Genomic DNA, 22,924 nt, shown 5'->3' on the forward strand with positions numbered 1-22,924 from the left:
TTGGCCACTGTAACAACAATATTTTTCTTCCAATTTTGCAGCTTCAAACCCAAAGAATCTGCCAGCGTTACATCCAAAAAATTATGAGTGCGGCCGAAATCGATTAAAATGGAGAGGGTGATTGCTCAAAGAACCCTTAACCTGCTTCATGGTTTCCAGTAATGGCGTGGATGGAAACCTTAGGTTCTTCAATCGGTTGTACCCCTTCTGTTTCTTCCGCTTCAAATTCCGATTCCTCTAATCCTTCAATCCAAAATAATTTCTTACATCGGTGTGCCGGTGAGAATCGTTCATCACAATTAAAGCACAAATTCTTGGCCCTCCTTTCTTCCATTTCTGCCTTGGATAACTTCTTGATATACCCAGATGGATGGGGTTCCTGTTTCACTGGAACTGAATCAGGCTGATGTTGGGAAGAAAAAATCGGTTTTTGTTGCCAATACTTCCTCCGCTCATACAACCTGGCGTAATTCATCGCTGCAGTAAGGGTAGTAGGTTCATGCAATTCGACTTCGAATGCTATATATTCTTGCAACCCACTAATAAAAATTTGAATTTCCTGTGTAGGAGACAAACTCGTGCTTCGCACCGATAACTGTTCAAACTTGCGCTGATAAGCCTCCACAAAACTAGTCTGGCGCAATTTCGACAATTCGTCCAAATTGTTGCCATGAGATATGGGACCAAAACGAAGATGACAGAGGTTTTTGAATTCATCCCACTGCAAATTCGGTTTGTCCATGTCCAATTTCAGGAACCAAAATTGGGCGTCTCCATCCAAATGTGCGGCTACCGTTCCGATCCTCTCCTCTTCCGGAATGTTTTGGTGGCGAAAATAGTAATCGCAGCGACTCAACCAAGGAAGTGGGTCTTCGATTTTGGGTTTGCACGAAGTTCCTGTACTTCTATTCTGATCACGATCTCTGTGACCTCTGTTAGCACTGGTCTCTTCATTGTAGCGTCCCTCGGAGCGAGCTGAAGCTGAAGCGACCTCGTTTGCCAAGTCGTTTAATCTAGCCTCCTGTCGTGCCTGATTTGCCTCTTGTCTCGCTTGATCTTCCTCATATCGTGCCATGAAGGCTTCGAATTGTTGTTGTAATCCCCTTATGTCGCCCAAAACTCCTGTCTCTTTCTGATACCAAGTTGTTATGGTCCCGAGTTAGTGATCTACTTATGGGTCTAGAACCAGGTAACTCTACCTTCTTCTTCTTAGGTTTTCTGCCTTTAGAACCTATGATTCTAAATATTGAGGATCAATTAAAGAGAGAACCTCAGATCTCTGAATTTTACTTGATGAAATGGAACTTAGGTATTCTTCCTTTGTTCATCTGCATTTAATTCAACCCAAAACACACATAACTGCTTGTTTACACTTATTACAAGGAAACTGCTTATTTACAGTTATTATAAAGAAACTGCCTGCAAACTGAAATATAGACATAAATAACTGAAAATTAATTAACAAACTTCTTCTTTCTGCCATGTGAGAACTGTTTATAAACTTGCAAAGGTTTGGGTTGCTTTGGATCCATAACATCACTCTCCTCCTCGAAAACGAGCTTGTCCCCAAGCGAAGAGTTAGGGAATTGTTGAGTCATATGAACAACATCCTCCCAAGAAGCATCCGCTGGAGATAAAACCATTGAAATGTAAAAAACATGTACTCTGTATCCACTCTCCATTGGCCACTGTAACAACAATATTTTTCTTCCAATTTTGCGGCTTCAAACCCAAAGAATCTGCCATCGTTACATCCAAAAAATTATGAGTGCGGTCGAAATCGATTAAAATGGAGAGGGTGATTGTTCAAAGAACCCTTAACCTGCATCATGGTTTCCAATAATGGCGTGGATGGAAACCTTAGGTTCTTCAATCGGTTGTACCCCTTCTGTTTGTTCCGCTTCAAATTCCGATTCCTCTAATCCTTCAATCCAAAATAATTTCTTACATCGGTGTGCCGGTGAGAATCGTTCATCACAATTAAAGCACAAATTCTTGGCCCTCCTTTCTTCCATTTCTGCCTTGGATAACTTCTTGATATACCCAGATGGATGGGGTTCCTGTTTCACTGGAACTGAATCAGGCTGATGTTGGGAAGAAAAAATCGGTTTTTGTTGCCAATACTTCCTCCGCTCATACAACCTGGCGTAATTCATCGCTGCAGTAAGGGTAGTAGGTTCATGCAATTCGACTTCGACTGCTATATATTCTTGCAACCCACTAATAAAAATCTGAATTTCCTGTGTAGGAGACAAACTCGTGGTTCGCACCGATAACTGTTCAAACTTGCGCTGATAAGCCTCCACAGAACTAGTCTGGCGCAATTTCGACAATTCCTCCAAATTGTTGCCATGAGATATGGGACCAAAACGAAGATGACAGAGGTTTTTGAATTCATCCCACTGCAAATTCGGTTTGTCCCTGTCCAATTTCAGGAACCAAAATTGGGCGTCTCCATCCAAATGTGCGGCTACCGTTCCGATCCTCTCCTCTTCCGGAATGTTTTGGTGGCGAAAATAGTAATCGCAGCAACTCAACCAAGGAAGTGGGTCTTCGATTTTGGGTTTGCGCGAAGTTCCTGTACTTCTATTCTGATCACGATCTCTGTGACCTCTGTTAGCACTGGTCTGTTCATTGTAGCGTCCCTCGGAGCGAGCTGAAGCTGAAGCGACCTCGTTTGCCAAGTCGTTTAATCTAGCCTCCTGTCGTGCCTGATTTGCCTCTTGTCTCGCTTGATCTTCCTGATATCGTGCCATGAAGGCTTCGAATTGTTGTTGTAATCCCCTTATGTCGCCCAAAACTCCTGTCTCTTTCTGATACCAAGTTGTTATGGTCCCGAGTTAGTGATCTACTTATGGGTCTAGAACCAGGTAACTCTACATTCTTCTTCTTAGGTTTTCTGCCTTTAGAACCTATGATTCTAAATATTGAGGATCAATTAAAGAGAGAACCTCAGATCTCTGAATTTTACTTGATGAAATGGAACTTAGGTATTCTTCCTTTGTTCATCTGCATTTAATTCAACCCAAAACACACATAACTGCTTGTTTACAGTTATTACAAGGAAACTGCTTATTTACAGTTATTATAAAGAAACTGCCTGCAAACTGAAATATAGACACAAATAACTGAAAATTAATTAACAAACTTCTTCTTTCTGCCATGTGAGAACTGTTTATAAACTTGCAAAGGTTTGGGTTGCTTTGGATCCATAACATCACTCTCCTCCTCGAAAACGAGCTTGTCCCCAAGCGAGGAGTTAGGGAATTGTTGAGTCATATGAACAACATCCTCCCAAGAAGCATCCGCTGCAGATAAAACCATTGAAATGCAAAAAACATGTACTCTGTATCCACTCTCCATTGGCCACTGTAACAACAATATTTTTCTTCCAATTTTGCGGCTTCAAACCCAAAGAATCTGCCAGCGTTACATCCAAAAAATTATGAGTGCAGCCGAAATCGATTAAAATGGAGAGGGTGATTGCTCAAAGAACCCTTAACCTGCATCATGGTTTCCAGTAATGGCGTGGATGGAAACCTTAGGTTCTTCAATCGGTTGTACCCCTTCTGTTTCTTCCGCTTAAAATTCTGATTCCTCTAATCCTTCAATCCAAAATAATTTCTTACATCGGTGTGCCGGTGAGAATCGTTCATCACAATTAAAGCACAAATTCTTGGCCCTCCTTTCTTCCATTTCTGCCTTGTATAACTTCTTGAAATACCCATATGGATGGGGTTCCTGTTTCACTGGAACTGAATCAGGCTGATGTTGGGAAGAAAAAATCGGTTTTTGTTGCCAATACTTCCTCCGCTCATACAACCTAGCGTAATTCATCACTGCAGTAAGGGTAGTAGGTTCATACAATTCGACTTCGACTGCTATATATTCTTGCAACCCACTAATAAAAATCTGAATTTCCTCTGTAGGAGACAAACTCGTGGTTCGCGCCGATAACTATTCAAACTTGCGCTGATAAGCCTCCACAGAACTAGTCTGGCGCAATTTCGATAATTCCTCCAAATTGTTGCCATGAGATATGGGACCAAAATGAAGATGACAGAGGTTTTTGAATTCATCCCACTGCAAATTCGGTTTGTCCCTGTCCAATTTCAGGAACCAAAATTGGGCCTCTCCATCCAAATGTGCGGCTACCGTTCCGATCCTCTCCTCTTCCGGAATGTTTTGGTGGCGAAAATAGTAATCGCAACGACTCAACCAAGGAAGTGGGTCTTCGATTTTGGGTTTGCACGAAGTTCCTGTACTTCTATTCTGATCACGATCTCTGTGACCTCTGTTAGCACTGGTCTCTTCATTGTAGCGTCCCTCGGAGCGAACTGAAGCTGAAGCGACCTCGTTTGCCAAGTCGTTTAATCTAGCCTCCTGTCGTGCCTGATTTGCCTCTTGTCTCGCTTGATCTTCCTGATATCGTGCCATGAAGGCTTCGAATTGTTGTTGTAATCCCTTTATGTCGCCCAAAACTCCTGTCTCTTTCTGATACCAAGTTGTTATGGTCCCGAGTTAGTGATCTACTTATGGGTGTAGAACCAGGTAACTCTACCTTCTTCTTCTTAGGTTTTCTGCCCTTATAACCTATGATTCTAAATATTGAGGATCAATTAAAGAGAGAACCTCAGATCTCTGAATTTTACTTGATGAAATGGAACTTAGGTATTCTTCCTTTGTTCATCTGCATTTAATTCAACCCAAAACACACATAACTGCTTGTTTACAGTTATTACAAGAAAACTACTTATTTACAGTTATTATAAAGAAACTGCTTGCAAACTGAAATATAGACACAAATAACTGAAAATTAATTAACAAACTTCTTCTTTCTGCCATGTGAGAACTGTTTATAAACTTGCAAAGGTTTGGGTTGCTTTGGATCCATAACATCACTCTCCTCCTCGAAAACGAGCTTGTCCCCAAGCGAGGAGTTAGGGAATTGTTGAGTCATATGAAAAACATCCTCCCAAGAAGCATCCGCTGGAGATAAAACCATTGAAATGCAAAAAACATGTACTCTGTATCCACTCTCCATTGGCCACTGTAACAACAATATTTTTCTTCCAATTTTGCAGCTTCAAACCCAAAGAATCTGCCAGCGTTACATCCAAAAAATTATGAGTGCGGCCGAAATCGATTAAAATGGAGAGGGTGATTGCTCAAAGAACCCTTAACCTGCATCATGGTTTCCAGTAATGGCGTGGATGGAAACCTTAGGTTCTTCAATCGGTTGTACCCCTTCTGTTTCTTCCGCTTCAAATTCCGATTCCTCTAATCCTTCAAGCCAAAATAATTTCTTACATCGGTGTGCCGGTGAGAATCGTTCATCACAATTAAAGCATAAATTCTTGGCCCTCCTTTCTTCCATTTCTGCCTTGTATAACTTCTTGAAATACCCAGATGGATGGGGTTCCTGTTTCACTGGAACTGAATCAGGCTGATGTTGGGAAGAAAAAATCGGTTTTTGTTGCCAATACTTCCTCCGCTCATACAACCTGGTGTAATTCATCGCTGCAGTAAGGGTAGTAGGTTCATGCAATTCGACTTCGACTGCTATATATTCTTGCAACCCACTAATAAAAATCTGAATTTCCTGTGTAGGAGACAAACTCGTGGTTCGCGCCGATAACTGTTCAAACTTGCGCTGATAAGCCTCCACAGAACTAGTCTGGCGCAATTTCGACAATTCCTCCAAATTGTTGCCATGAGATATGGGACCAAAACGAAGATGACAGAGGTTTTTGAATTCATCCCACTGCAAATTCGGTTTGTCCCTGTCCAATTTCAGGAACCAAAATTGGGCGTCTCCATCCAAATGTGCGGCTACCGTTCCGATCCTCTCCTCTTCCGGAATGTTTTGGTTGCGAAAATAGTAATCGCAGCGACTCAACCAAGGAAGTGGGTCACCACTGCCATCGAACTTAGGGAATTCGATTTTGGGTTTGCGCGAAGTTCCTGTACTTCTATTCTAATCACGATCTCTGTGACCTCTGTTAGCACTGGTCTCTTCATTGTAGCGTCCCTCGGAGCGAGCTGAAGCTGAAGCGACCTCGTTTGCCAAGTCGTTTAATCTAGCCTCCTGTCGTGCCTGATTTGCCTCTTGTCTCGCTTGATCTTCCTGATATCGTGCCATGAAGGCTTCGAATTGTTGTTGTAATCCCTTTATGTCGCCCAAAACTCCTGTCTCTTTCTGATACCATGTTGTTGTGTTCCCGAGTTAGTGATCTAGTTATGGGTCTAGAACCAGGTAACTCTACCTTCTTCTTCTTAGGTTTTCTGCCTTTAGAACCTATGATTCTAAATATTGAGGATCAATTAAAGAGAGAACCTCATATCTCTGAATTTTACTTGATGAAATGGAACTTAGGTATTCTTCCTTTGTTCATCTGCATTTAATTCAACCCAAAACACACATAACTGCTTGTTTACAGTTATTACAAGGAAACTGCTTATTTACAGTTATTATAAAGAAACTGCCTGCAAACTGAAATATAGACACAAATAACTAAAAATTAATTAACAAACTTCTTCTTTCTGCCATGTGAGAACTGTTTATAAACTTGCAAAGGTTTGGGTTGCTTTGGATCCATAACAGATGAGGACACTATCAATTTGATTATGTATCCAATAGAAGAAACCAAAGAGGACAATTCTCAGAAAGCTCATGAGAATACCAACCTCATTTTGATTAAGAGATGAGGATCTAAGTACGTGCACACACAAACAAAATTGGAAACAATGCAGTAACAATATATTACATAAAAAAAAGGACATACCACACCTTGCACATCCAAAATAGTTGTACTTGAATCTATGTGTCTTTTTGCAGCCATAGAGCAAGACAGGAACTTAATTGCAAAAACCTTTTCAAATTCTTGCACGTGATATTTCAAATACTGTTCCATAGTGGTGACCTGCATGAGTTTAACAGGTTCTACTTTCCCGAGTCTTTCAATGTAGATGGGCCTTCCCTCTTTATCGACACCATGGTAACCTTGGGGGTAGTACTTTCTGACTTCATCTAACTCGATGAAATCAAAATCCTGGATAAAGCAATTGAAGGAAAATGCTATAATTCTAATTGCTAAATTAGGCATACCAGGATAAGACAAACGGGAAATATACAAAGGTAGGGACAGAGATTCATTAGATTCAAGCAACTAGATTACATTACCTCCATAATTGTGTCAGCACCAAAGTCTTTCCTCCACTAAATCATATTGGCCCACATTTGCTTTGCTTTTTCAATGTCAAATTTTCTTGCTTTTAAGAACCTGAAAAGGAGTGCTTGAATGTAAAGCTGAAGCTGAACATAAGCATACTCTACTATAGTCTATAGCAATATGTATAAAATAAATAAAGCAGTAACTCCTATGTGTACACCATCAAAAACTAATTCTGCCTTGCAATATCACATCTATGATAATAATAATAACAATAACCACTATGCATAAAGTTAACATAAGCCGTTGAGTGTTTGCACTGCCTATATAAAAGTTCACAAGGAAAAAGGCCCAGTTGAGGACACAGAGAATCTTTAACAAGAAAAAAGGCCCAGTTGAGCACTCAGAGAATGATCAATTGAGCAAGAAAGAATCAAACTTTTTGAGGGAGAAAGTGAATGAATTGGAAGAGAAGACGATTCTCCTTGAAGAGAAAATCAGGAAACTTAATGAAAATTATAATAAATCAAGAGATTTGGTTCAGGAGAAGGAAATAACTATTGGGAATTTAATATTTTTTGCGGTCATTCTAGCCTGTGTGATGTTAGCTATTTGTTACCTTTTATCTATTTTTAGGCAAGTTTCCTGCAGTTAGTAGATTAGCTAAGTACTTAATGAACTTATGAAATTGCAAACTCATGTCATTTTGGTGCATTCTTGAGATAATAAGGTTTTTTCTATTGAAGTTACCACTTCAAATGTGGCTTTTGATTGCCTTTTACATTTGAGTATGATAAGCTAGTTTTCTATTTATACTTGTTTTGAACCTCAATTCACTTCATCTATTTGTAAAGTGAATGTAAATTGAAAGATGCTTCAAAAAAAACTCCAAACGGAGGCAGGCCTTGAAATGCTCTCGACTTACATATGAAAGACATGCCAAGGGAGTATAGAACTTGGAAAGAGCAAGTAAACTTTTATGGGTCCAATTAGGCACAAATCAGGCTAGATAATTGGCTTTCTAATGATTTAAGCAAGCATGAAATAGACGTAAGAAAAAACTTAAAAAATGCTAAAGATGAAGATATCCGCAAGCTCGGAGGGAAAAAAAAGCACCTCAACAACATGTGATAATCATTATGTCTGGCAGCAAGCAAGTGTTCCCCAGTGAGGGCCTGTCGAAATGCATCCACTACTTGGAGCTCCTCAACATCCCGATCATCTTCGATTGCAGAAATTCCCAATCTGCAGCTTTTAGTCTTTGTCTTGGGGAGAAAACGTCTAATTTTCTTTGATGCCTTCACGACCTCTTTCTTTAAATTCCCAATCTCAGTCTTCCTGTCTTCCTCTGAGATGTCAAAATCTGATTTCGGTTCCCTTGGTTCTTCATTGGCAGAACCTTCAAAGCCTACACAAAATGGTAGCAAACCAATTACCAATTATGCCGCCAGAATCACTCGAAACCAGTTTTTCCTCGAGGTGGAACATTGAATTTAGAATCTAAAACCAACAGTTTAATAACCCTAAGAATCCAGAAATACAGACAATAAATTAACGCAAAAAAGAATCGACGCTTACAAGGGATGGCGAATCGATCCAATGTAGTTAGCTACTACATGTTTCCGGACATGTTGAGTTCAAAACTAGTTAGCTACTACATGTTTCCGGACATGTTGAGTTCAAAACTAGTTAGCTGTATAAATCCACAAAAAAATTGCTTTGGCGGGAATTTTGGTTCTTAATAACATTGGGATATTATCCAAAGGATTAAAGGAGATATTCGCCTAGAACGGCCACGTATTGATCACCTGATACCGAGATGTGATGGCGTATTAGGCAAGGAAATCTGACAGGCGAATCACCAAGACTTCGCCATAAAAGATCCGCAGTCATGTCTATGTGGCGATCCGCCATAACCTCTCAATCCGCCAGCGGAACAGCTGAGCCAATCTCGCAATAAAGACCATTAATGAGCTATTAATAAGCTAACGGGCATACTTAAAGGAAACCAGTAACCGCCATTAATGAAGTATTAATGGAGACTTTCTAGTTACTAAAGGTTACAACTTCATGACTATATATAGCTTGCATCTCAAGCTATCAAGGTACACATTCACACAATTCTAGAAACCCTACTTTGTCAATTCAGTTTACTCTTTCAAACTTTATACTGACTTTGGCATCGGAGCTTCCCCCCGTCGAACCCAACGACGCCCCCCACAGGGACAGAAGCTAATCGGAAATTCTCCACAAGTCATCAATTGGTGCGGTGAGCGTGGACCCTTAACCAAATAAAAGGGTTTTTCGTTCACAATAAGATATGACGAATGGAGAGCAGAATCCCTCCTCAGGGATGGAAACACCGTTGGTAACACCATCAAGCCAACCTGTAACTAGCGTTGGACGCGTTGATATAAATGCTCCTATGACGCATGGTGAAAGGAGTATGTCGCCAGATACATTCATCGAAACATGTGCAGAATCCATAAGAAGAGAGTTTGGAATTGAGATGGAGAACCGCCTTAGGTCGTTCATGATAATTCCAGAGCTTCGACGCACGGCACCTACAGCATCTCAATGGCCACAGGCAACTATAGGATCAAACGCCCATGATTCTTCATTCTTCCAAATTCAGCCTACGGATTCCATGGTGATTACTACCGTCGCAGCTAGTAACCCGCCACTCAATCGGCAGCTATTTTCTGATCATGCAGAAGAGAGTCGAAGGAATGACCAAACTCTCCTGGGGGGACCAGGAAACCCTAGAGTGAGTCTGGGCGGATCAGGTGCCCCGAATCGCCCGCGGTCGAATCTTCCAGAAGGCGGATCAAGAGACCGAAGACACAAAAAGAGGAAGAAGGGAAGCGGCAGGCGATCAAGGTCACCTTCACCTCCAAGGCAGAGGTCATCTCGACGGGGTAGGTCACCCCCATCCTCAGGTCGGAGACCGAGTAAGAGGCCAGTAGAGACACCTCATCCGGATAGGCCACAACCACCACCGAATCAAGAGGAGGATATACAAGCTCCTTTTGGAGGACAAGCAGGTGGAGGTGGGCGTTCGCCATCAGATCCGTCGTCTGGCTCTAGCTCCTCATCTTCTCCAAGTAGATCTCCCCAGAGGAGACCTCCGAGGGCGGGTCCGGAAAATTTTGATGATCGCGTTAGAGCTGCGGTGCTTCGCATAAATGAAGAGAATGTCAGGCATAACCCATTCGCCAATCGTGATTCGCCCTTTACAGCATGGATCGAAGCTGAGGAAACAGACAGGCATTTCAAAATACCTAATATCCCAGTGTACATGGGTGCAGACAACCCCGAGGCCCATGCCAGAAAGTACCGAATGTTGCTCAGCCTTAACCGTGCAAGTGAGGCGGTATTGTGCCGGATGTTTATCACCACATTAGGAGGCCCAGCGTATGATTGGTTCCAATCTTTACCTCCCAGATCGATAGACAGTTGGGATCAGTTGAGTAGGGAGTTTTGTGCTAAGTTCGCCGGATGTATCCCTCCAGTGGTCAAGTCACGGAAGCTTTTTGAATTAAAGCAGAAGGCGAATGAACCCCTTCGAGAATATGTAGACAATTTCAACAAATTATGTATACGAATTGTCGATGTGGATGTCTCCATGGCAGCGGAAGCTCTAGCGAAAAACACCACGTGTAAAAGCTTGCAAGAAGATTTAATTCGGAAGAAGCCCAGGGATATGGCAGAATTAATTGAAAGATGCAAGGACTTCATGGAGGTGGATGATATCCGTAGAGAGTCATTGTCTCCGCCCAAGAAGGACACAGGCGAATCTCACCATCGGGATAAGGAGAAAGACAAACACCCGGATTCGTCCTCTAAAGGTCGGCGGAGGGGCTCTAAGAACAAATCGGCATTCGTGTCGTCATTTACGCCGCTCAATGCCTCTAAAAGCGAAGTGCTAATGTGGATTGAGAACAGCCAGCACAAGCGGAGCATTTCATACCCCAAACCAAAAGGGGGGGAGTACACCAACACCGGGAAAAATCCCAAAAATTATTGCAAATACCATAGGAAGAATGGCCATGACACGGACGCATGTTAGGAGTTAGCCAGAGAGATAGAAAGGCTTATCGAAAGGGGAAAGTTGGACAGGTTCGTCCAAAATGATAGCAAGAAGGGAGATGGTGACAGATCCAGGGATGATCAGAAAAAGAAGGCAAAAGGGACCATCAATGTCATGGCAGGCGGACATGGATAGCAACCTGTGTTGAAAAAGGCAAAAACCACTGCTCTGGATAGGGCATCACTTAATCGCCTTTTTGCAGACGCCGGTTCGGAGATCTCTCCTCATGCGGACGCCCTGGTCATTACTATGATGGTGGAAGGCTGGGAGATGAAAAGAGTGATGATTGACACCGGAAGTTCATGCAATGTCATCACAAGATGAGCATTCACCAAACTTATGGTCGACCCAATCCAAGTGGAAACCACCATAGTGGACATCCTAGGAGTAACAGGGCACACCATCCAAACAAAGGGCCAGGTAACATTAGATTGTGAGTTAGCAGATGAAGATCAAATCTGGAAAGGAGATCTGGAATTCTCCATCCTGGATGGCCAGTTAGCTTACAATATCATCCTTGGACGACCCTTTATCTCCGAAGCCGCAGCTCTCATCTCCATACGCCACTTAACTATTTACATCCCCACGACCAAGGGAGGTGTAATGATCCGAGGGAACCAAAAAGTGGCTCAGGAGATGTATTCGGCATCTTTGATGATTCGCCCGCAGTCTAAAGATGAAGACGAGGAAGAACTTGTCACAATGGCCTTGGGTGAAATAGAGATGTACCTTATGGCGGATGAAAAACAGGTGCGGATGGCTAAAGGGTTAAAGGGAGAGATAAAGGAAGCTATTACAAAGGTTCTCCATGAATCAGAAGATGTTTTTGCGTGGAAAGATGAGGTTCTTCCAGGGATTAGTCCAGATGTGATCACTCATAAACTCAACATCGACAAAGACGCGGTACCGGTGGCACAAAAACGGAGAAACCATGGCCCTGAGAGGCAGAAGGTGATAGAGGAGGAGATCACCAAGCTCAAACGGGCGGATGCCATCGAAGAGGTACTTTATACACAGTGGCTGGCAAATGTGGTTCTAGTCAAAAAAAGCAGGCGGATCATACCGCATGTGTATTGACTTCACATATCTCAACAAAGCTTGTCCTAAAGACAACTACCCCCTGCCGTGTATTGATATCTTAGTAGATGGGACTGCGGGACACGCCATGTACTCCTTCACTGATGTGAAGTCGAGTTATCACCAGATTCCAATGGAGCCTTCAGATAGAATCAAAACTTCGTTCGTGACACACCAAGCTACCTATTGCTTCAAAGTCATGCCCTTTGGGCTTAAAAATGCAGGGGCAACTTATCAACGGATGATGAACAAAATATTCGGGGAAAGCAAAGGTGATAACTTTTCTGTCTATGTGGATGATATGATCATCAAAAGTACCACTGTAGAGAAGCATGCGGATGATATAAAGGAGCTACTGGGCGTACTCCGACATCACAACATTAAATTGAATCCGGAGAAATGTACCTTTGGAGCGACATATGCAAAATTCTTAGGATTCATGATCATCCAGAAGGGAGTGATCCCAAACCCCGACAATATCAAAACAGTCTTGGAAATGAAAACGCCGCAGAATATTAGAGAAGTGAACGTCTTAACGGGCGTATCGTAGCCTTGGGCAGGTTTATCTCGTGTTCGGCTCGGCGATGCCAACCCTTTTATGAAGTGATCAAGAAGCAAAAGACGTTCGAATGGAGTGAGGACTGTGAAAAAGCCTTCCAAGGGATCAAACGGTTTCTCACGGAACCACCCCTAATGAGTCGACCCTTGAAAGATAAGAATCTCTACATGTATGTCTCGGTTATAGATAAAGCCATTTGCACGGTCATGATAAGGGAAGAAGATGGCCAGCAGTATCCGATTTATTATGTGAGCAAAGTATTAAAAGATGCTAAAACCCGATATTCCAAGCTGGATAAGATGGCGCTGGCCGTCGTCATACTTTCAGGCTCATACAGTCATAGTTCGCACAAGCATACCCGTGAGGAAAGTGTTACAAAAGCCGGAAACCTCGGGGAGATTGATGGAATGGGCCATCCGCCTAGGGGAATTCGATGTTCGTTATGAAAGCCGATCAGCCCTGAAAAGTCAAGTCTTGGCAGACTTTGTGAATGAATTCACTGAAGAGGGAATGAATCTCCCCAAATCTAAAGTTGAGGAATGGACGACGTATACAGATGGGGCTTCGGCAGAAGGTGCAGGTATTAGCATCGTGATCAAAGGTACCCAATATATAAAGCTACACTACGCAGCAAAATTGGATTTCCTCGCAACCAACAATGTGGCAGAGTATGAGGCCTTAATATTGGGACTACGCCTGCTAAAAGAAATCACTCCCGAGCGGATCGTAATCTACAGCGATTCCAAGTTAATGGTCAACCAGGTGATCAAAAATTTCGAGCTAAAAGATAACATTCTTGCCAAATATGTCGACGAGGTTAAGAAACTGCTAAATCACCTCGAAGCCAAAGACACCAAGTGGGAATTAATCCATGTGCCTCGAGGATCCAACACAGAGGCCGATCACCTAGCCAAAATGGCTTCAAGCAAGGAGCATTAGGCGGATCTCCAATGCCCGTTCGAAGTCAAGACAGCGCCGGCCTTCGCCTTGGAGATGGTATCCTTACTCATGTCTGTGGAGAGTGATTGGAGATCACCAATCCGCCAGTATCTAATAGATGGAACGTTGCCTTTGGACAAGGAAGAAGCTCGACGGATCATAAGAAAGGCGGCCTATTTCTCCGTGATAAATGACTGCCTATACAGAAAGTCTTTTAGCCACCCCTGGCTAAAATGCATCATGCTAGAAGAGGGACAACAGATCCTCAAGGAGTTGCACGAAGGCACTTGTGGAGCCCATGAGGCATTTACCTCCATTTTGAAGAAATCCAGGTTAGCGGGATTTTATTGGCCAACGGCGGAACTTGATGCTCAAAAGTTGGTAGAGTCTTGCCATAATTGTCAGATTCATGCAAATGAATCACACACAGCCAAACACCTTCAAAGGCCCATCATCGAAGGTCGACCCTTTGCAGTCTGGGGAATTGACATCGTTGGACCATTTCCTCCTACCCGACGATAGAGGAAGTATGTGGTAGTGGTTGTGGATCATTTCACCAAATGGGTAGAGACTGAGGCTGTCTCCTCTATCATTGCTGAACGAATGGTGGAGTTCGTCAAGGATAACATCGTAGGAAGGTATGGAGTTCCCCACACGATTATCACTAACAATGGAACGCAATTCAACTGTGAAGAGTTCAAAACTTTCTGTGAAAAATTGGGCATTCAGAACAGATTCGCCTCAGTTTATTATCCTCAATCTAACGGTATGATCGAAGTTACAAATCGGACAATCGTTAAAGGAATAAAGAAAAGGTTGGGAGAGCATGACAAGAAGTGGGCGGATCAGTTAATGAGCGTCCTATGGGCGTATCGCACTACTCCCAGAACAGCCACTGGCGAGACGCCATTCGCCCTTTCTCACGGTGTGGAAGCTGTAATCCCAGTTGAAATACAGGTCCCAAGTGACAGAGTTGCATTCTATTGCGAGGAGGAAAACAGCCAAAGATTGAAGGCAAGTCTTGATCAAGTGGAGGAAAAGCGAGAAAAGGCATATGTACGCATGGCAGCTTACAAGCAGCGGATCGCAGCTTATCACGATAAAAATGCCAAGCTTGTAAACTTGAATGTGGGAGACCTCGTGCTCCGCAAAGCAGACAAGATCCAATCTAAGGAAGGGAAAGGAAAGCTGGGACTTACTTGGACAGGTCCATACAAAATAATCAACAAGATTGGATTCGGCACATTTAAAATTCAAGACATGGAGGGAAATACGCTGCCGTGTACATGGAATCTCCAAAACCTTCGCAAATATTTCGCCAGAAAATAGAATGTAATCAAGGTCTTGAGTACTCTTTTTCCTTTAGTAAGCTTTTTCCAATGAGGTTTTTCTTGTTAAAGGTTTTAATGAGGCTCACATATAAGACCCACTTACTGTAATAAAGCGTATCGCCATTCAATAAAAAGCAATTCTTGTCTTGTCAAATTCTTTTTTAAGTATTTTCTTGTAGCAATATAAATATTCCAGCTTAAAAAAGAAGGGGGGCACCAATGCTTCCTACACAAAAAAGTAATGCTATCACGACATAGCTACTTTTTCTCCTTGAAGATAGGAGAATAATCTCATGGGCGGATCAATCCTTAAATGATCACCATTAGAGATAGAGTTAAAACATTTCTCGGACGCGAGATCTTTACACTCTCTTACATCCTTCCCAAAGAAGGGATCCTAAGTCCTAAGGGTGGATCGATTCACCTTAAAGATAGGAAGCAAATCGATCCCCTAAGGCAGCTTAACTTCCTCTAAAGGAATAACACAGCTTCAAACCTTCACAAAGGTTCATACCATGGGGTATGGCTGGCCACCTACTTCACATCAATCCTAAAGCCTATAAATTTACTTGCACAAAGCATAAAGTAAACATAAATAGTTATAGCAAGGATTAAAAATTGTACTTAGTTTTACAAAACTAAACATTTACAGGAGCGTCCTCCTTAGCATCTTTTACATTAGATGCGCCCTCTAGTGGGGCTTCATTCTCTACAGAAATAATTTCTCCTTCAGGGATGGTGCCATCGGTTATCAGCTCCTCACTCTGGTCACCCGCCTTTGAAGGCGCTTTCTCGGGGTCCTCAGGCTCAAGGTCGATAAGGGGTTTGCTTTCCTCGGCGGATCCGCTCACCACCTTGCGAATGTGATCGCGGATGTAGTCCTTGACTTCTGGAATTTTGTGATACTTAAGGACCACATCCACGTCAGGAACCACGAACTCCGGATCTGTAAAATCAATCTCGGGATGCGCCAGTTTAACATACGCCATGATCCATTCGCCGTAGTAGTAAGCTCGCTCCCCTGCCAAGATCTCTGTGTCCTCTAAGTCAGCTTCATGTTCTTTAGCATCCGCCTCCATTTGTTTCTTCAATTTAAGGATCTCAGCATCCTTTAGAGCAATGGCAGACGCAGCGTTCGCATTGGCAACGGCGATCTCCTTCTCCAACCGTTCTATGGTTGCCTTATCCGCCACTCCTTGAAGGAGATCCGCTTCCATGGCACGCATACGGGTGTATACCTATCAATGCAAAAGCCCAATTCAAGAGAAAGAACAAACAACAAAAATCTCCCCAAAGGAGATCACTCTTTCATCCAAAAATGTGGAAAAAGATAAAAGGAACTTACCGTAAGAAGCTCCGTTTTTCCCATTTGAACATGGGCTGATCCTAGGATCTCGTTTTGACTCTTCCGCACCTCGCCTAATTGACCAAGAGCTTCGTCCAGGTTATTGATGACGGATTCATTCCTCAAAGATCCCTTGTCACCATATTTGGCAGACCAGTAACCGCCTAGATTAGGCTTCACCATCTGCACAAGGATTGGAAGATCAAAACTTAGATTCACAATATGGAGAAAAGAAACATTAAAACAATTTACATGTTCTTTCTCCACAGTGGGCATCGCGGCTCTCATGGCATCCGCCATAAATTTTTGTCCGCCGGAAGTTGTAGGCTTCATCTTCTTCTGCAGAGGAAGATCAGCCATTGTATCAGCGGGACGCTTCTCTACACCCTTCTAGGGATCTGCTGCCTGCCTTTTCTTTCGAGCCTCATCCTCCTTCAGTTTCTTACGTATCTCTACAAGAGCGTGACTGGCCTTAGACAAACCTCTGACAAAAGAACCATAAAATAATCAAGGTTCAAGGAAAAATAAAGTTACCTTCATTGAGTTCTGTAAACTTCACATAAGTGGTCTTGTCCCCTTCCTGGCAGATCAAGGGGATATCATTCATCATAAAGTCCAAGGCGTCGGCGTATGTCCAAGCCTCCGCCTTGACACTTTTCATGATATTCGCCACTTCTTCGTCACTGTCTGTCAATATACGCATGTCTCCAGCCATATGTAAGGGTCTAGCACTCCAAACCGACGGAAAGCCTAGAGACTCGCCCTCCTTTATCTTTACATAGAAGAACTTTTCATCCTAGAGATGGACATTAGACATCTTGCCGCTAAACGGCGAGTAGGTTCCAAACTTAGCAAAGGTGTAAAAGGACTCGGCCTTTCGTTTCGTCGGTTTGTGAAGAGTTCGGAAGACTCGAGGGTTACAAACTACCCCTACATTTGAAGCTAAATAACAATACATAGCTACATCTAACCATCCATTTGGATGCAGCTGGCTGACACTAATGTCAAAGTAAGCTAAGATGTCCGCCATCATCTTAGGAAGAGGAAGCCGGAACCCTCTTTCTACGTGACAACTATATACAGATAAATACCCCCTTGGCGGACAGGCGGGTCTCTGATGAGCTTCCTCCAACATAGTCTCGTATTCTTTTATCCAAGGGAAGCGGTCCGCCAGATTCGCTAGATCCGCGGCGCTCATACGAGAGGAAGTGGACTCCGCACGAGGCGCCTTTTTCCTAAACGGGGCTGAAGAAGATGCCTCCATCCCCGTAAACAACCTAGAATCTATTGCCGGAGCAAGACGAGCAACGGCGACGGGAAGGTTCCGAATCCTACCTGAACGAGTTCGACCGCTATTACACACCGAGTGACGCAACTCAGCTAAGTCGCAACTAACAGTACCTTCGGAAGAATCAGAATTCTCCAAAGAGGAAGAAGTCCAGCTAACTACGGTTTCGGAAGAAGTGGTCAAATTAAAAAGTTCAAAAGTAGACCCAGAAGATGAAGAAGAACTCCTAAACATTCAGCAATCAAAGCAAAAATTCACTTACATGAGAGTTAAAAGCTTTGAAAGATTCCGAACTCCGAGAGACTCTGGGCAAAAACTCGAAGGAAAATGGAAGAGGAATGCAAATGGAGTGGAAAGAGAAAGAGAGGAAGGAAGAAGACGTTTTCTCTTTCCTCGAGCGGTGCGCTTACGACACGTGTCACTCATCGATTGGCATCGAACAGAGTGATCATTAATGCAAGTCATCATAACGGCGCGCGAAGAAGCTCAAAAGCCCTAAAGGACTTTAAAGGAACTTTAGGGGGGCTTCTGATAACATTGGGATATTATCCAAAGGATCAAAGGAGATATTCGCCTAGAACGGCCACGTATTGATCACCTGATACCGAGATGTGATGGCGTATCAGGCAAGGAAATCTGACAGACGGATCACCAAAACTTCGCCACAAGAGATCCGCAGTCATGTCTATGTGGCGATCCGCCATAACCTCTCAATCCGCCAGCGGAACAGCTGAGCCAATCTCGCAATAAAGACCATTAATGAGCTATTAATAAGCTAACGGGCATACTTAAAGGAAACCAGTAACCGCCATTAATGAAGCATTAATGGAGACTTTCTAGTTACTAAAGGTTACACCTTCATGACTATATATAGCTTGCATCTCAAGCTATCAAGGTACATATTCACACAATCCTAGAAACCCTACTTTGTCAATTCAGTTTACTCTTTCAAACTTTATACTGACTTTGGCATCGGAGCTTCCCCCCGTCGAACCCAACGACGCCCCCCACAGGGACAGAAGCTAATCGGAAATTCTTCACAAGTCATCATTTCTCTTAAGGCTGTTTTTAGATTTACACTTTCTCTTCCTTGTGACATTTTATTCATTTTTTAACAATTTTATTTAATACATTTAACATACTGTATTTAACAATTTTTTACCATTTACTAGGAATAAAGATAAAGTGTTTGATGGAAATAAAACTAAGAATTATATAATTATTTTTTAAAATACATGGATTAACTAAATTTAAAAAAAAACAGACACGTTATATTTGTATACCTAAAGAAATATAAACACAATAAATAAAAACTTTTACTTTTATAAACAAACCATTTGCATTAAAAAGAAAAATCAAAATCAGTTTGAATACAAAACAAAATAAACAATAGAATTATCTTTAATTTAAAAAAACGAAAAGGTTTAAAAGAAAAAGAACCAAATCAAATTACCTTTAAATAGAAATCTGAATTCAACAAAAATGATATTGAAATTGAAGCAATTCAGTTTCAATATCGCGTCAAAGAAACTCATTTTGTTTTTCAACCAAAAAACAAATAAAGTTTCAGCATAGAGATGAGAATGACAATAACAATAACAATGTAAGTGAAATCTAATCTCTTATTTATATTACAAAAATGGAAAAGGTAAGTTGTGAAATTGGAAAGATAATAATGTTAATTTGAGAAAATTATGCTCTCTATTAATTAACAATGATCAAATTTTACTAAATAAAATTTAAAAGACATATTTTACACTATGTTCAAAATCAGTTACATTCAAATGGACTCTGATGATCACGTAAATTTGGTCATTCACCGTTAGATCTAGGCGGATTAAAATCCTAAGGTGGAGATTCAAAACATCCTAAAGCTTATATTTAATCCGCCTAGATCTAACGGTGAATGACCAAATTTACGTGATCATGAGGGCCCATGTGAACGCAATTGTGGTCAAAATACTAAGAGGGTGTTTGGTTGGGTGGAAATAGGGTATGGAATGGGAATGGGAATTAATTCCCTTTCTTAATGTTTGATTAATCAAAATGTAATAGGTAATTGGATTCACATTATCCACTATATTGGAATCAACCATTCCCATCCTTATTCTAAGGAATCTCCCTTTTTCTGTTTTTTTTCTCTCACACGTTTTTTTCTTATTTATTTTTACATCTTATTTTTGTTTTTTCAATTAAAATCGTCTCAATTAGCAAACTGAATATCAATTTTCATGTAAAATTACATGAATTTAATAGTGGTATATCTGGTAACAAATGATAAGCGTTACTTTGTGTGTTTTCACCATTGGATTAATTTTCTAATCCATCATCCAATGGTGAAAACACACTAAGTAATGGTACTTTGTCAAAAACAAAGTAACCATAGAAGGCACCTAATATAATGGTAATATATAAGTACATAATTATTTGAAAATTATCTTTAATATTTATATTATAGATGTTATTATTATTAATATAATTTTATTAAATCTTATTATTATTATTGTATTAATATTAACTCGTGTATTGACTCCGATTCCGGACATTTAGAGAACCAAACAGTTTCAAATGGATTCTGATTCCGATTCCATATTAAACCAAACATAATAAGGGTTTGATTGGATTAAGGGTAGGGAATGATTAATAAAGGAATGGTAGAGAAGGGTAGGGAAAGGTAAGGAAAGGGAATGAAGGGTAATTTCTAACCCTTCCAAACCCACCAAATTGGAGAGTTGAAAATTGGATGGAATTTCTTAAAAAGAAACCCTTCAAAACCCCTCCAAACTCTTACCCTTCTATTTTTTTTTTTTGTATTCCAAACATGGATTTGTAGAAACCCTTACTAACTCTTCCCCCTCCCAAACAAGGGTTTCTACCAACTCTTACTAACCCTTCCCTTATTAACCCCTCTAAACCCTCCATCCAATCAAACCCTAAATAAATTGTGTTTCCGATTGCGATTCTATAATATTCCGATTCCGTTTTCGGTTCTGATTCCATAGTTAAAACCAAACGCCCCCTAAATATCTATTTAAGAAAAAGGTCAAAATACTAAATGGTAAAATTTAAAATACCCTATTTTCCATAATGGTCAAAATACATTCAAAATTTGATTATTAATACATAAATTATGAGAAAATAATTGATTAAATTATTTGAAAAATATTAATCATCTAAAATACGAAATAACAGTTAAATAGATCATAAGCTTCCATGCTCTCTTTCCTTTTTTTTATTTCAATAATTTTTTTTATCCCATCTATATTTATATTATTATGAAACCCCATACAATGAAGTACCTTTATAAAAAAAACACATAGACTTCATAACGTATACCAAAGAAATATTAATACTATAACTAAAAACTTTTTTTATAAACAAACCACTTGCATTAAGAAGAAAAATCAAAATCAAAATCAGTTTGAATACAAGCCAAAATAAACAATGAAAAATCTTCAATAAGAATTTTCTAACTTTGAAAAACACCAAAAAAAAATCAAAAGGAAAAGAACCAAATCAAATTACCTTTAAGTAGAAATTTGAATCCAACAAAAATGATATTAAAACTGAAGCAAATCAGTTTCAATATCGCGTTAAAGAAACTCATTTTGTTTTTCAATTAGAAAACAAATAAAGTTTCAATAGAGAGATGAGAATGACAATAACAATACCAATGTAAGAGAAATCTAATCTCTTATTTATAGTACAAAAGATAGAATAGATAAGTTGTAAAATTGGAAAGATAATAATGTTAATTTGAGGAGATTATACTCTCTATTAATTAACAATGGTCAAATTTTATTAAATAAAAATTAAAAGACATATTTTACACCATCGTCAAAATACTAAATACCTATTTTACAAAAAGGTCAAAATACTAAATGGTAAAATTTAAAATACCTATTTTACATATCAAATTTAGAGTAGCTATTTTACACAATGGTCAAAATATATTCAAATTTGATTATTAATACATAAATTATGAGAAAACAATTAATTAAATTATTTGAAAAATATTAATCATCTAAAATATAAAATAACAGTTAACGGATTATACGATGTCATGTCACTATGCCATTTTCCTTTTCACATGACACAAAATACATGACAAACATTTGTTTTCGTGTCGTCTGAATATTTTTCGTGACAGTATTTTAATTCTATGTCATCGGAAGACGAAATAAAAAATGCGCTCGCGTCTCAGATGACATTACGGTTACAGTATGCTGTCATCCCAAAAGAACACGATTTTTATGGAAAAGTCACTTAAGCATCATATGACACTTCGAATAAATGACTGTCATTGTTGTACGAAAATAAGAAAGCGGCAACCAAATATTAGAAAAGCGGAGGAGCAAAAACTCTAACTTTTATTTTGCGCGCTTAAAAAAGAACGGGGTATATAAGGCCAATTTAGCCTAAACCCAGTCTTTCGAACTCCTCTTCTCCTTCGATCTCCACCTCTGCAAAAGCCCTAAACACAATTCATCTTCTCTTGCTTGGTTTATCTCTCTCAATCAGGTGAATCGTCTTCTAACTCGTTAATTCTTCATCTCGGTAAGGTTCGTTTTAGGGTTTATTTAAGACATTGCGCTATGTTCATGACGATTGTTCTTGAAATTATTATACTATCTGCATGTTAGTTTTGACTTAATCTACTGCATTTTCTTTCTATAATTCGAAGTTTGTTTGATTAAAATTAGGTATTGACATTCTGAAACAAGGGTTTTATGTGGTTTTAGTATATTTGTTTATTTTTGATGTTTATCTGAATTTTTGGCAATGATGTTCTAATTGGATGATTCTTTCGTGTACTTTTGATTCTGGGTTTAGTTTGGATGATTCTTTCATGTACTTTTGATGCTGGGTTTATAGTCTTGCAGATACATTTACATATACATATTGGGTTTCTTTGTTGTTTGTTGTTTGTTAATGTATGTGTTTATTGATATTAGTTAGAATAAAACTGATTATAGTTTATGTTTGTTCACGATGGATAAATCATGGATGGTGGCTGATAGGAGATCGCTACAGTTTAGAATAGACTTACAAGAGTTTCTGAAGTTTGCAACTGATAATGCTACAAACCCAAACTATATTTTATGTCCTTGTGTCAAATGTTG

The 22,924-nt window shown here is 40.3% G+C and overlaps 1 pseudogene; it reads right to left on the reverse strand.

Moving 5' to 3' along the window:
* LOC136235913 (phosphatidylinositol/phosphatidylcholine transfer protein SFH8-like) overlaps positions 1–18,227 on the reverse strand; it is an 89,143-nt pseudogene extending 70,916 nt beyond the window's left edge.
* Between the last annotated feature and the right edge of the window lie 4,697 nt (positions 18,228–22,924).

The sequence above is a fragment of the Euphorbia lathyris genome, chromosome 7 (genome assembly GCF_963576675.1).
Source record: "Euphorbia lathyris chromosome 7, ddEupLath1.1, whole genome shotgun sequence".
Lineage (NCBI taxonomy): Eukaryota > Viridiplantae > Streptophyta > Magnoliopsida > Malpighiales > Euphorbiaceae > Euphorbia > Euphorbia lathyris.